The sequence below is a fragment of the Sphaeramia orbicularis genome, chromosome 24, assembly GCF_902148855.1.
Source record: "Sphaeramia orbicularis chromosome 24, fSphaOr1.1, whole genome shotgun sequence".
NCBI lineage: Eukaryota > Metazoa > Chordata > Actinopteri > Kurtiformes > Apogonidae > Sphaeramia > Sphaeramia orbicularis.
Window position 1 is genome coordinate 30,084,873 of NC_043979.1, and position 13,179 is coordinate 30,098,051.

Genomic DNA, 13,179 nt, shown 5'->3' on the forward strand with positions numbered 1-13,179 from the left:
TCTTCGGATGGAACATGTCACATCTGAAAACAACCTGAACCAGAAAACGTGTACACGATACTGACCTGAAATGCAGATTATGTTGAGTCTATTTAACATACGAATGTGAGCCGGCGATTGGCTTGGAATCTCAGGAGCTTCATTCATAAACATTTATTTTTAGAGATGGGCTTGTAATGTTTTTTTGTTTTGTTTTTTTTGGCTAATGATTACGGGGAAACAGTTTAGTGTGTGGTGTAACAGATGACTGCTGTAGATGTAACGCTGTCTCAAAAATAATCTTCATATGGTACTAAAAAAAAATCTGAGCTGCAGTAAGAAAAATCTCAACCATGAACGTAAATGTAAGTTCATACGCAACCGGATTTGTTCATATTTCCACCAACAGAACTACCAACTACCTATGAGACTTATGTATGTTAAGCACTGCTAGCACTTGTAAGAACAATGTAATAAAAAATCTCATCAAACCAAATCTTTTCTTCAAGGCAAGTCTATTTGTATAGCACTATTCATACACAAGGTAAAACGCAAAGTGCTTTACAAAGGCATAAAAAAAATCACAGCAAAAGCACGACATTACATTGACATCGAAAAAGGAGGGAAAAAAAAAAACATTAAAATCATCAGAGATAAAACATGATTATTCTGTGAGATGCATTCACAGAATAAAATAAATACATTAATTATACTAAAATCATACATTAAAATTAGCATTAAAATTAAAATCAAGCAAGTTCTTAATGTGGAAGTATTTTCCTAACCTTAATTTAAGTATTTTTTATTAACAAGCCAGGATTCAAACTCCATTACCAGGATTTTATTATATTTTTAACAAAACCTCTTTGTGTTTTCAGTTTATTTACATATAAAGCTGATTTGTGAAAGACGGTGTTGATATACAGTACTGTCCAAAAAAAAAAAAAAATTGGCTATAAATAAGATTATTTTTTTGATCCAAGTATAATGATATATAATCATGTTTGAATGTATTTCTCAGTCTCCATAACATGATACAACTGGAATATACTGCAGAAAGGTATTAAAAAACAAAGAATTTCACAAAAAATGAAAAAAAGACTGAAATATCCAGTGTTGGGTATGAACTTCCTTAATTCTTTTTTTTTTTTTTTCCAACATTCTTTTTATTGGAATTAAGGTTAAAAAAAAATAATTACATAAATAAAAAAAGGTGAGAGTCATACAAGAAAAAACAATGCTTTTGGTTTTTTCCACACAACATAAATACAATACCCACCCCATCCTTCCCCCACCCTACACTTTCCCAGGTAATGCATCCCAATCTGAGAATGAATGAATAAATAAATTAAAAAAAAATAAATAAAAGCAATAATATTAGAAGGTATGACACTCAGCAGGCATAAACAATTAAACAAAAAGAAAACAAAGGTGGAGTTGTGTTGCGCTGTGTAAGGACACATGTCATGATTTGAACTTCCTTAATTCTTTTGCACAGACATGAGATTTATGGAACTAATCTTCTAGTGTTTTACATCAGGTTCCATTCAACTAATGTTTCTTATTGTTTGTTGTACTTTTTGTCGCGGGAGATCACACTAAATATTGGCTGTTACATGTAGAAGCTGTATACAGGGTGTCCCATAAGTCTCCATACATAGGAGACATAATACATTCCATACATATATGGTTCTAACATGTATTTCTTTATATTTCTTCTTTATAGTTCTTCAGCAGTGGAGGACACGCATTGAAATGTGTTCCCGACAAAATGGCAGTTATATAGAGCATGTTATATAAATAAAAATGGTTTATGTCAAGAAACGTTTATTTTTCCTATGTATGGAGACTTATGGGACACCCTGTAGTTCCTGTTTTTGTGGGTTTTTATTCTGAGCACAATATCCCCCTCTGTGTTTTGTCATATTTTAACAAAGAAACTGAGAAATGGATATGATGTAAAACCAACATAGCTAAGCAGGACTAAGACTTGTGCATATTCCTGTTTTTGGCCTTGAATGGGTGTCCATGAAAAGGGAAACGCATTATCGTGCAGGTTTTCTTTCATGTATTTCAACTGAGGCTTTTCGCTCCCAGTTCTGTTTGTTGTGTCACATGGACCTGCAGTGTTTATACTGTGCTTATTTTTATCTCTTACCGAACCTCTAATCTGATCTAACATCTAATAGCAAGATGTTATTTGTGTTTTTTGTAGAGATGAGCATCTATGTTTCAAGTGAAAATATCATATTTCCCCTCAGAATTTATTCCAACTTGGGCAGCGCTGCTTGATCTACATACATGGGAAACTTTGTTTGTAGTGTCATGTGAATCTGCAGCGTTTTTATCACTTATTGAACTCCTAGTCTTTGTGTCAAAATTATGCATTTTTCTCCATAGTGAGATGTTTTTTGTCGTTTACAATGGAAATGAGTTTTTATAGTATATTCCAAATAACCCTTAGGGGTCCGCGGTCACAGCCCCGTGACTGAATCACATGACATTTTCAACACGTCGTAGCGTCGGAAGTCGGTCACGTAGACCACTGGGGACAATTGCATTCAAAAGTGCGGACTTGAAACACTCTCCCACTTTTTATTTTATTATAAACCGGAGCAAACAAACATGAATAAAAGTATGAAAATGAGGTGTGTGTGTGGGGGTAATATTTCTTACCATATCTTTGTCATTTTTTGTCCTTTTCAAAACGGACAAAAATAGCCAAATCTGCGGATTGTAATACACAGACTGCATTAGCATTACAGGTGAGGATGAGAATGACCCCTACCTGAACCGGATGCGAAAATTGGGAGTACCGGAGGAGTGGGTGAGAAAACTGGAGAAAACACCTATGCAAATATACACTACAAACAAAAAGTTAAGGATATTTCTTTTTTTTGGTAATTTTTTCCATTTGTAAATAAAACTATACCTGGTCATTTAAAAAATGGGTTTCAGTTCAATTCACACAAAAAAGTAAAAAGCACTGTGCAAGAATCCCAACTGGAAAAAAAAAAGCCTAAAAATTAAAAATATCCGTAACTTTTTGTTTGTAGTGTATACTTTTATGTCAAATATTTGAGTATAGTTTTATATATTACAATTTTGATTTTATATACCTAATATTTGGAACCAATATTCACTTTTAAAGCCTTTGAAAAGATTCGTTAAGCATCTTTGTGTTATTTATGCAATAATTTATGTACATTTTTCAAATCGGATTTTATATTTTTTTATGTGTTGTTTGTCCTTTTATGTTGATATAGTAGGTTAAAGTGAAAAAACAATAGACAGATGATGTAGATGAAGTTGTGCCAAAAAAAAAAAGATTCCAAAGATGGGTACAGTAAACATTTCTTTATATAGTATATAAAGGCAAAATCAAAACTACTCAAAAATGGCCAAAATAGGCTCAGACCCTTAAGGGATAAAGAGGTCACATTCTTGGGATCATTGCTTGATGTACGTATGAACCAATAGTTTTCTGACTAATTGTTGATATATTATGTTGCAGTTTTTGGTTTTTTTTTGACACTTAGTTTTTATTAGTTATTTATCATTTTGTCATACAGAACATAACAACAACAAACAACAATGGACAATAGACAATAGTCACAATCCAACAGCAAAGATAATTTTAAAATAATAATAATAATACATCACACTTATTTAGCACTTTTTTGGACACTCCAAGAGGCTTAATTTAGGTTACAGCTATGAAACAGCAATCAAGTTACACAACAAAATTTTTAGAGCAGCAGTCTGCCTAACACTCCACAGGACTACGAGACAAACCACACATCAATTGTACTTAAAAAAAAAACAAAAAACAATCCATTTGCCCCACCTTATCATGTAAAGTTCAGCTTGCAGCCTCAGCATAAATGTCAATCTCTCCATTTTGTGAATTTCATCTACAATTTTCCACTAGTCCTCAAGCACCAGTGGATCAAGTGAAGACATTTACAAGCGATTTTTTTTTTTTTTTTTTTTTTTTTTTTGCTGCAGCACCAAAGATTTTTAGAAGGTATTTGTCATTTATTGTCAAATCCAATCCAATTAAACTTCATTTATAAAGCACTTTAAAACAATCACAGTGGACCAAAGTGCTGTACAGAAGACGAAAAGCACAATAAAAATTAATAAAAGCATAAAAAAAAAACAAACAAACATGAAAATCAAAATAAAAATAGATAAATAAAGCAAGTTAACATATAAAAACAGAAACAAAACTAGAAGCACTCGGAGAGCGCAGACCTCTGCCAAGGCTGATCAGTGCCCCCCCCCCGTGGGCCCCCCCACCCCCGATCACCACCAAAATTTAATCATTTCTTCCTTATCCCATTTCCAACAAACCCTGAAAATTTCATCCAAATCTGTCCATAACTTTTTGAGTTATGTTGCACACTAACGGACAGACAAACAAACAAACAGACAAACCCTGGCAAAAACATAACCTCCTTGGCGGAGGTAATCATCAGGAAGATCTCCTAACAGAAGTGGTAAAGTAGGTTATTTTTAATTTAAAACCCCAAATCTGTTCTATTTTTATTCTGACATCTTTCCACAAAGTTCTAATTTTCATACAGGACCAAAAAATAATGTTGCAGTTTTTATAATATATATATATATATGTGTGTGTGTGTGTGTGTGTGTGTGTGTGTGTGTGTGTGTGTGTGTGCTTGATCCTCATTGAACCATTTGATGGGTGTCGGTGCTTTTTTTTAATATTGCATATAAGGCTTTAATCGGGTTTAGAACGTCTACTTGGCGTCATTGTATTTTAATTTTAGGCTTATGCTCTTAAGTACTTCATTGAAATTTTGGAGTTGGCTCCCTAAAGAACAGCAGCGAGTTCTTTCCGTTCTTTTTGTTGTCACTTGACTGTACTTGTGAGTGAAGCTTGTCGGTACATAAGAGCTGCTTAAAGCTCAGAGGAACATGTTGCAATCAGTGTGATGTCTCTGCACTTGATTGTGAAGGTAATATGCAGATGTACTGGAGCGGAAGGAATCAAATCACCAAATACTCCCTTTACAAGTCTCATCGCATACTTACTGTGAGGCAAATTAATGAACACTTGATGTAATGTGCTATTCTTACTGACTCTATTTGGGCTCACTTAACCAAGCAATTAAAATATCACTGTGAGCAAAGGAATTTCTCTGTGCCTTATGTTTATTTTTTCATTTATTTATTTATTGTTTAAACCTTCTGCTGGTGCTTGTTCTTCAGTCTCTGACCACACACTGCTACTGTTGCCATGGATGAAACTTAAAATAGACATTTGGAAAACAGCTTTCAGAGTACGTGCTTTACATGTGGTTACAAGTGTACCTCAAAGAATTAGAATAATGTGAAAAAGCTGAACACTGTTGGCTGCGAATTCGTCTTGTTCTGTGAGCCAGTAAGGTTTCAGGTTCTGTTTAACCCTTTCATGCACGATTTATGAGAACCTTAATCAAGATTTTTTTTCCTGATTTTTTTTTTTTATTCCTCTTTAGGCATGAAAAAAAAACAAAACAAAACAAAACAGAAAACAATGCAATTTAATTTTTTTCATCAACCTATTTTTCATGGAGTTACAAAAATGTCCACTTAGCTGGACACCATGTGTTAAATTTTAAAGGCAAAGAAACATGCATTTACTGATATACGATGTGAAAACTATTAAATAAAAACATTTTAATGCTGCTAATTTGATGTTTTCTCACATTTTATCATACTCTAACACTAGTTATTACTTATTTTATTGAAATAATATGCAAAAAAAAAAACCAAAACTTTTTGTTTAAAAATGCAAAAAATCAATCAATCAATCAATCAATAAAAAAATCCTGTTAATTGCAATCTAATAACAATTTGCATTTTTTTTGCACTCAAACATGTTACTGCAGATCAGGATTATCTAGAACAGTCAAGTTACAGTAATGGTATGAATGTCAGTGTATGGGATGATGCATAAGTGTCCACTGTGTTGGCTGATATGGAACTAAAACAACAAAACCCATAAATATACAAGAAAACAGCTGGAGAATAACTGTCCACTGGAGTGACCAGTATGCATGAAAGGGTTAATAACAATAATAAGCAATTAATTTACACTCAAACATGTTACTGCAGATCAAGTTTATCTAGAACAGCAAATTTACAGTAATGATATGAATTTCAGTGTTTAGGATGATGCATAAGTGTCCACTGTTTTGGCTGTCCACTGTAGTGACCACTATGCATGAAAGGGTTAAAAGTGCTGGGGATATACAGTAGAGGTCTCACATCAGAAAATATGTTTTAAATGGTCTTCAGTATATGTATTTTTAGGCCAATTCACAGTAGATAATTTCACCGAATTAGAGCACATCAAGAAAGGCATAAACTAAGATAGTACAAAAGTGACAGAATTCAAATGCACAATAATATATAATAAAAATATATATATAATATATAAAATAATAAAAAAAAATAAGTGTCAAAATAACTCTACATTCACAGCTGCAACACAGTGTCAATGAGCACTTTAAATGTCTCATCTATGGTCGACTATCTCATACCACTGCCCTGAAATGATGCAAAATAGAAACAGGTGGGGGGATAATACTGAATAATAAAATGACCATGACTTCAGAAGATTTTTTTGTTGATGATTATCACATGCATGTTTGAGTAATTTTAGAAAATGATTAGGAAAAAAATGTGGGAAAACAGTTGGTTGTGTGTTTTTGTTTTGTTTTTTTTTGCCTTTTATTTTTCAGGGTTTCTGTGGGTATCAGCAAATCTAATTTAATGCTTTTTAATGCCACTTTAAACAAATTTAATGCCCACTTCCAACTGCAGATACAGTTTTATATATAGTTTTATGTAGGGGTGTTAGAAAATATCGGTTCTGCAATATATCGCGATATTTCATTTCACAATACTGTATCGATATTAAAAAGTACTGTATCGATATTTTCAGGTATTTATTTAAATGCAGATATGACAGAGGTTCATTTTTGTTTTTTGGTTTTCTTTATTGTTTATATCTTATTTATTATTATTTAACACTTTTTTTTAATGAAATAATGGTTATTTGAAGCATCCTAAAAGCACTTTTTACTGTCTGAGAGGCAGATGTTAGTTCTTTTGTTGGGACAAGAATAATATTCTGATGTTAGTTCCGAACTAATAGAATATGAACATTTGAACAGGATCTTAAACTGTAATGTCAGTAAAACATAATTTAAGTTTGAACACCGGAACATTTTGGGATGTAGCATTAGATCCTGTTGTGATTAAAAAAAAAAAAAAAAAAAAAGTGTTTAGTATTTGTACATATTTCTGGTGTAATTCAGTTCTTCCAGGAAATAATCATTTTAAAAAAAGAAACAAACAAAAAAAATTGCCTTTTTAACAGTATCATGATATATCGTGATATCGTATCATGATCCTAGTATTGTGATTTGTATTGTACTGCCAGATTCTTGCCAATACACAGCCCTAGTTTTATGTCAGTTTACCGTCGACAGGCTTTAACCAGGTTCTGAATAGTTCCTCCTCCAATCACTTCTGCTGAAACTTGCATTTTCCCATTTTTCCGACATTTGCTAATATTCCCTCCACTCTTTTGCCACGACATGAGCACGCTCACAGCACATTTCATTCCAAGCATCTGGTGTTGTGACTTTGTGTATCGGCAATACACAATAGCTAATGGACACTATGCACAGCCCCGCTACTTCCTGAAATTCAGGTGGGTCTTTTATTTCCTGTCTTTGATTATTGGACACACTGATTAATCCAGGTGTGTCTGCTACTTCTTGTTGTGACTACTGATTAATTGGGCATACCTGGATTAATCAGTGTGTCCAATAACCAAAGACAGGAAATAAAGCACCCACCTGAAGTTCAGGAAGAAGTGGGGCTGTGCATAGAGCCCATTAAAGGGTTCCACCTGTCAATCATCACACTGTACTTCCTATCAAAATGATTAAATATTTATATAATCAAAATACATTGTGAACAATAATGCTTTTTTCCATTAAGTGTATTAAATTTTTTAATACCTCTGGACATCGAATTTAATGCTTTTTAATGCCATTTAAGGCCTTGATTTTCACAAAATCTATTTAATGACTTTAGATGCTTTTTAATGACCTGCAGAAACCCTGTTTTTTTCTGCCTAAAGTATTTTTATTTGATAACATTTGAGTGACAAGGGAGAAACTGCCCCTTTGAGAAAACAGTGGGGAAATGTCCTCTGTGTCCTCAATGTAAATGACACCTATCGCTGCAGCTGTGGAGTCGTTGAAGCAAGACAATTATTGACATAATCCACAAAGGGGCAAAGTCACAAACGGTTTGTGAATAATTGTGAGTAAAATTAACCGTATGTGCTGCATTAACTGCAATATAATACAATAAAACTAAACATTTGCCGCTTCTTTTTATACATTTTTTCAGACCCTTTGTCTAATTTGTTTTCTGTGGTTCAGGAGCTACTGTGTTGATTGTCATGTCTGAGGAGATTTAAGGTTCCTTTGCATTTGATGCTGGTCATGTGCTGCTTGTTGTTGGCCTTCAGCCAGTCTGGGATCGATCTGGCAGCGTGTTAAACTGTCACTGTGGGGAAGGCTTGGAGCTTTGTGGTTCAGAGGAGGTAATTTCTTTCTTTTCTCTCAAAATGTGTTACTCAGGTATCTATGCACAAACAGCACCCTCAGGGCCATCGCTGACATTTACTGTCTCTACAGGATTTAGACCTGCTTTATTATAGTCACAGCCATGACCTTGTTGGTCTCCTCTCCTACAGGTTTTTTCTTTGTTCCCAGAAAGGCTAATTACTTCAGTTTCAAGATCAGGATGTCAAAAGGGAGCTGTTTTTCAAATAAAAATGCTCTTTTGTTGGCCTCCTCTACATGCCTGGTATGCATGCATCCCAGGTGGTGGGTCCTGCTGTGTTATTGTGGCAACATCCCATGGAGGGACGGGTCCGCCTCAGGAAGTCTTTATTCTCTGCACCTTCTAAAAAACTGATGTCTAATTGTGTCTTGTCATTGGCCAGGAGCACACAAACATAGTTCAAGTTCAATAAATGTTAAATCCACAACAACTGAAAACTCTTGGGCATGTTTAGCACTGCTAAATGAGCTCTAGATGTGCAGAAATCTAGACAGAAGAAATTGTTTTACTTTATTTTTTTTCCAGGATTTAACAGTTGTTGCAGAGCTTTGATCATAACTGTTGCAAAATAAGTTAAGACACCACTGATGCTAAAGATTGATCCTTTATAGAGTTTTCCAACAATTCTATTTCACATCATAGACACTGGATGAACAGACGCTGGATCACATACAAAACCAGTTATCTTCTGATTTACTGTAATCGTTCTCTTTCTTATGGACCCACTGATTTGCTAATGATGGACTCTCACAGCATTAAGGCACACTCACAATAAGATGTTTTTTGAGATGACCTCATGCACTGCCAGGGAGGATAGACACTATACTATTGCCCATAACATTGGAATCAAATATTTTAACCTCTTCTCATGACAATGTGATTTATTCCTGATAAATGAAGTGGAAGTGGTTATGTAATCATTGTACCTGGTCAAAGGTGATTACTGATGTGAATAAAAAGGAATATGTCTGAAAACAAAATTATTCCAACTTTATGTATTTGTAAGTCTGACTCTTGTCTCTCCATTCTTGGGTATCTTTTGTGTTCCTTGTGCAGATACATATTTGTATCCAAAGTGAAAAGTAATTCTTGCAACACCATTATAGAAATGTGGCATCACTGTTTAACATATACATACATCCTGATGGAATTCCACAACTGCAGCTAATATATTACGTATTATTGTCTCCGCTCTTGATTTCAACCCTATTGGGATATAGGAATTGAAATTCCTGTCAGCTCCTGTATGTACTGTATACATATTATTTTACTTCTGTAGATTTGTGCTTCACCATATTTCAGATGGAAATTTATGCTGTTTTCTGCATTGTGCTGCATTTATGGCCCTATGGAGCTGTGAAATATGTTAAATGTCTCCTTTACTGTCACATAAAACCCCTGTCTGGCACTAGAAATACGCCTGAAAGAATGGCATCCATGTTTCTGTTGAGTATAAGCTAATGTCCATCGTATTTGCCCAAAGGGATCATTAAACCACAATCAACAGCATCGTCCTCATGTCTCCATAAACCACCTCCCTGCCAGCCCACTTGCTGGTCCATGCTAAGCTGATGGTGATACCACTATAATCAGGAGTCCACCACCCCACAGGGTGTTTAATAGAGCAGTTCACAATAAGTCTGATGAAATCTGCTCCCGCTGTGCCACACTGAGTGCCAGAAACACAAACACAGACACACTCATGATACTGCACAAGCACACACACATATATATGTCGAGGCCCAAAATGGAATCTGGCCCGATTCGGAATCGGGCCGGCCCAGAATGGAATTCTATTCTAGGCCGGCCTAGAATGGAATCCTGCTGCTATAATGTTATTTTTATACCATGTTTAATGCAAATGATCCATAATTCCATAATTTGTCATAATTTTACATTTTCAGTCTTGCATACCTTGAGTAACTATTGTCAATTTCCGTCGATTTCACTGTACCATATATTGGTGGGGAGTACCACTAGGTTCTATTTGTAAATAAAGTGTATTATAGTTTACAATTAAAATGTTGTTTGTTTCATTTTTTTTTCACATATTTGCAAATTCCATGTATTGATTTTTGTAATAATTTAGATCATTTGCATTAAACATGGTATAAAAATAACATTATAGCAGCAGGATTCCATTCTAGGCCGGCCTAGAATAGAATTCCATTCTGAGCTGGCCCGATTCAGAATCGGGCCAGATTCCGTTTTGGGCCTCGACATATATATTATACAGATGCGGAAAAAATTATTAGACCATCAAAAGTCATCAAAAACAATGGTTATGTACTAACTCCTGTGTTTATCATGTGACTAAAACAGACAGAAAAGAAAACATGGAATGCCTAAAAGCACTGTTTTTTTTAGTACGATGCCATAACTATTGATGTAAGAACTGAAGTGATTTTGGTTATTATCAAGAAAATATGGAAAATGTCTAGATATCAGCTCTGAAATTAAACTCTTATGAGCTATTTTTGTTGTCATCATTATATTTGTCCAAACAAATGTACCTTTAGTTGTACCAGGCATTAAAATGAACAAGGAATTGAAGAAAACAAGGGGTGGTCAAACAATTTTTTTCTGTGACTGTAGATATACAACCAAAAACACAGCACAGCTACTGTCAGGCATCACATATGAATCACACAAATACTGTGTGTTTCTATATCATTGATCAGTACTACTGACATACTGGTTTTGTTAGATCATGCATACCTAAAACACCTGAGTAATGTGTAAATCAGTTCTTTTCAGTGTATTGAATGCTTAGAATATGTTAATTTGTCTGCAGATCATTCAACGCTTAACCTGCATCTACATGTACAGTGTTCCCAAATTGGTCAGTTTACCAAAACAGGAAGTTACTGTAAAAGGTTATTTGTATATCTGAGATGAAGGACTTCTAACCCATAAAGACCCAGTACTACTTTTGTGGCAGTTCCCAAAGGAATTTTTCTCTACATTTAACCTTTCTTAAGTAATTTATCAGCATTGATTCTAATACTACTTTCCTTATTTGTCATTTTTTCTAAGTAAATCATGTATTTTCCTATATTTAATTCACTGATCATATAGATGTTCATTAAATCTCAGAGTAAAGTTGAGGGTTATTATGTTAAAAACAGAGAAAACTCAAGAAAAAGTGAGTTTTTCAGATAAGATGTCCTTAACTGAAGATAAAATCAAGTGTGTCCATCCACTGTTATTGATCAGACTCCATGGGCTTTACTGGTGAATCAATGTTGTAGAAGTTGACCATGTTTCCACAGTAACTACAGAACCTCTGAACATCCAAATGGGTCATATCTGATGACCATGAAAAGATGACAAACTGCATTTTACACCAATTATTTTCATGTGCTGATAGCAATAGCAGATCCATAGATGGTTTTGGTTGCCAGTGGAGGTTTGGTTCTTTATGGGTTAATTATTTTACAGGTCACCATCACTACTGAATGTACTGCCCTTACTCTGGAAGTCTTAACCCCTGACTGTCACTTCTCACAGTCACAGTATAATACATGTGGTGAACAAATTACTGAAATCCTCTCATACAGAGCTAATATTTTAAGTTTCTGTTTGTTTAAGCAGTCCCCTAAATGCAACAGATCATCTTGTGTAAAGTAGAAGTTGTATTAACCATTAGCTTGCAAAAAAATAGCCACTATTTCCTTTCAGACAAGTTAAATTGCAGGGGTATGTTTGCTTAACCCTTTCATGCATAGCGGTCACTCCAGTGGACAGTTCTTCTCCAGCTGTTCTCTTGTATATTCATGGATTTTGTTGTTTTAGTTCCATATCAGTCAACACAGTGGACTCTTATGCAACATCCCAAACACTGCAATTCATACAATCACTGTAACTTTGCAGCTCTTGATAAACCTGATCTGCAGTAACATGTTTCGTGTAAATCAGTTGCTAATTGTTGTTAGACTGTAATCAACAGTTTTCTGGATTTTTTTTTTTTTTTTTTTTTTGCATATCCTCCTGAGACCTAGCAATACATTTTGTCCTCTGTAGGGGACAAGAGTTTGACAGATTAACTTAAAAAATACTGTTCATTGCAAAGGACATTCCATTAAAAAAAAACAATCAATAACTAAAATGATTTTAAAAATGTATCTGAAAAAACTGTTGCATTATGCAGTTTCCAATCAAGACAATTTTTTAATGTAAAAAAGCTAAAATTGACAATTTCCTGGGTCTCAGGAGGATATTATGTCCATGAAATGAGTAATAACCAGTATTAGAGTATGAGAAAATGTGAGAAAACATCAGATTAGCTACATTAAACATGTTTTTGTTTAATAGTTTTCACAGAGTATGTCACTTTCTGATTATGGGTTTTAAGTGCATATTTCTTTGCTTCAAAAATTTAACACATGGTGTCCAATTGAGTGGACATGTTTTGTAACTCCATGAAAAATAGGTTCATAAAAAAAAAAAAAAAATCAATTGCATTGCTTTTTTCATGCCTGAAGAGGAATAAAAACACTCAAGAAAAAAAATATTGACAAAGGTTCTCATAATTCGTGCATG

General features: G+C 34.2%; 1 protein-coding gene and 1 long non-coding RNA gene across 3 annotated transcripts in view; one reads left to right on the forward strand and one right to left on the reverse strand.

Annotated features, from left to right (window-relative positions):
- The window catches only part of LOC115414738 (regulator of G-protein signaling 6-like), a 232,363-nt gene that overhangs the window by 143,005 nt on the left and 76,179 nt on the right, over window positions 1-13,179 (forward strand). The gene's annotated exons all lie outside the window — the stretch shown is intronic.
- The window catches only part of LOC115414740 (uncharacterized), a 59,383-nt gene continuing 47,661 nt past the window's right edge, over window positions 1,458-13,179 (reverse strand). Inside the window, exon 3 of the long non-coding RNA XR_003934713.1 lies at window positions 1,458-1,530. This is a non-coding gene — a long non-coding RNA (uncharacterized LOC115414740). The remainder of the gene's footprint in view (window positions 1,531-13,179) is intronic.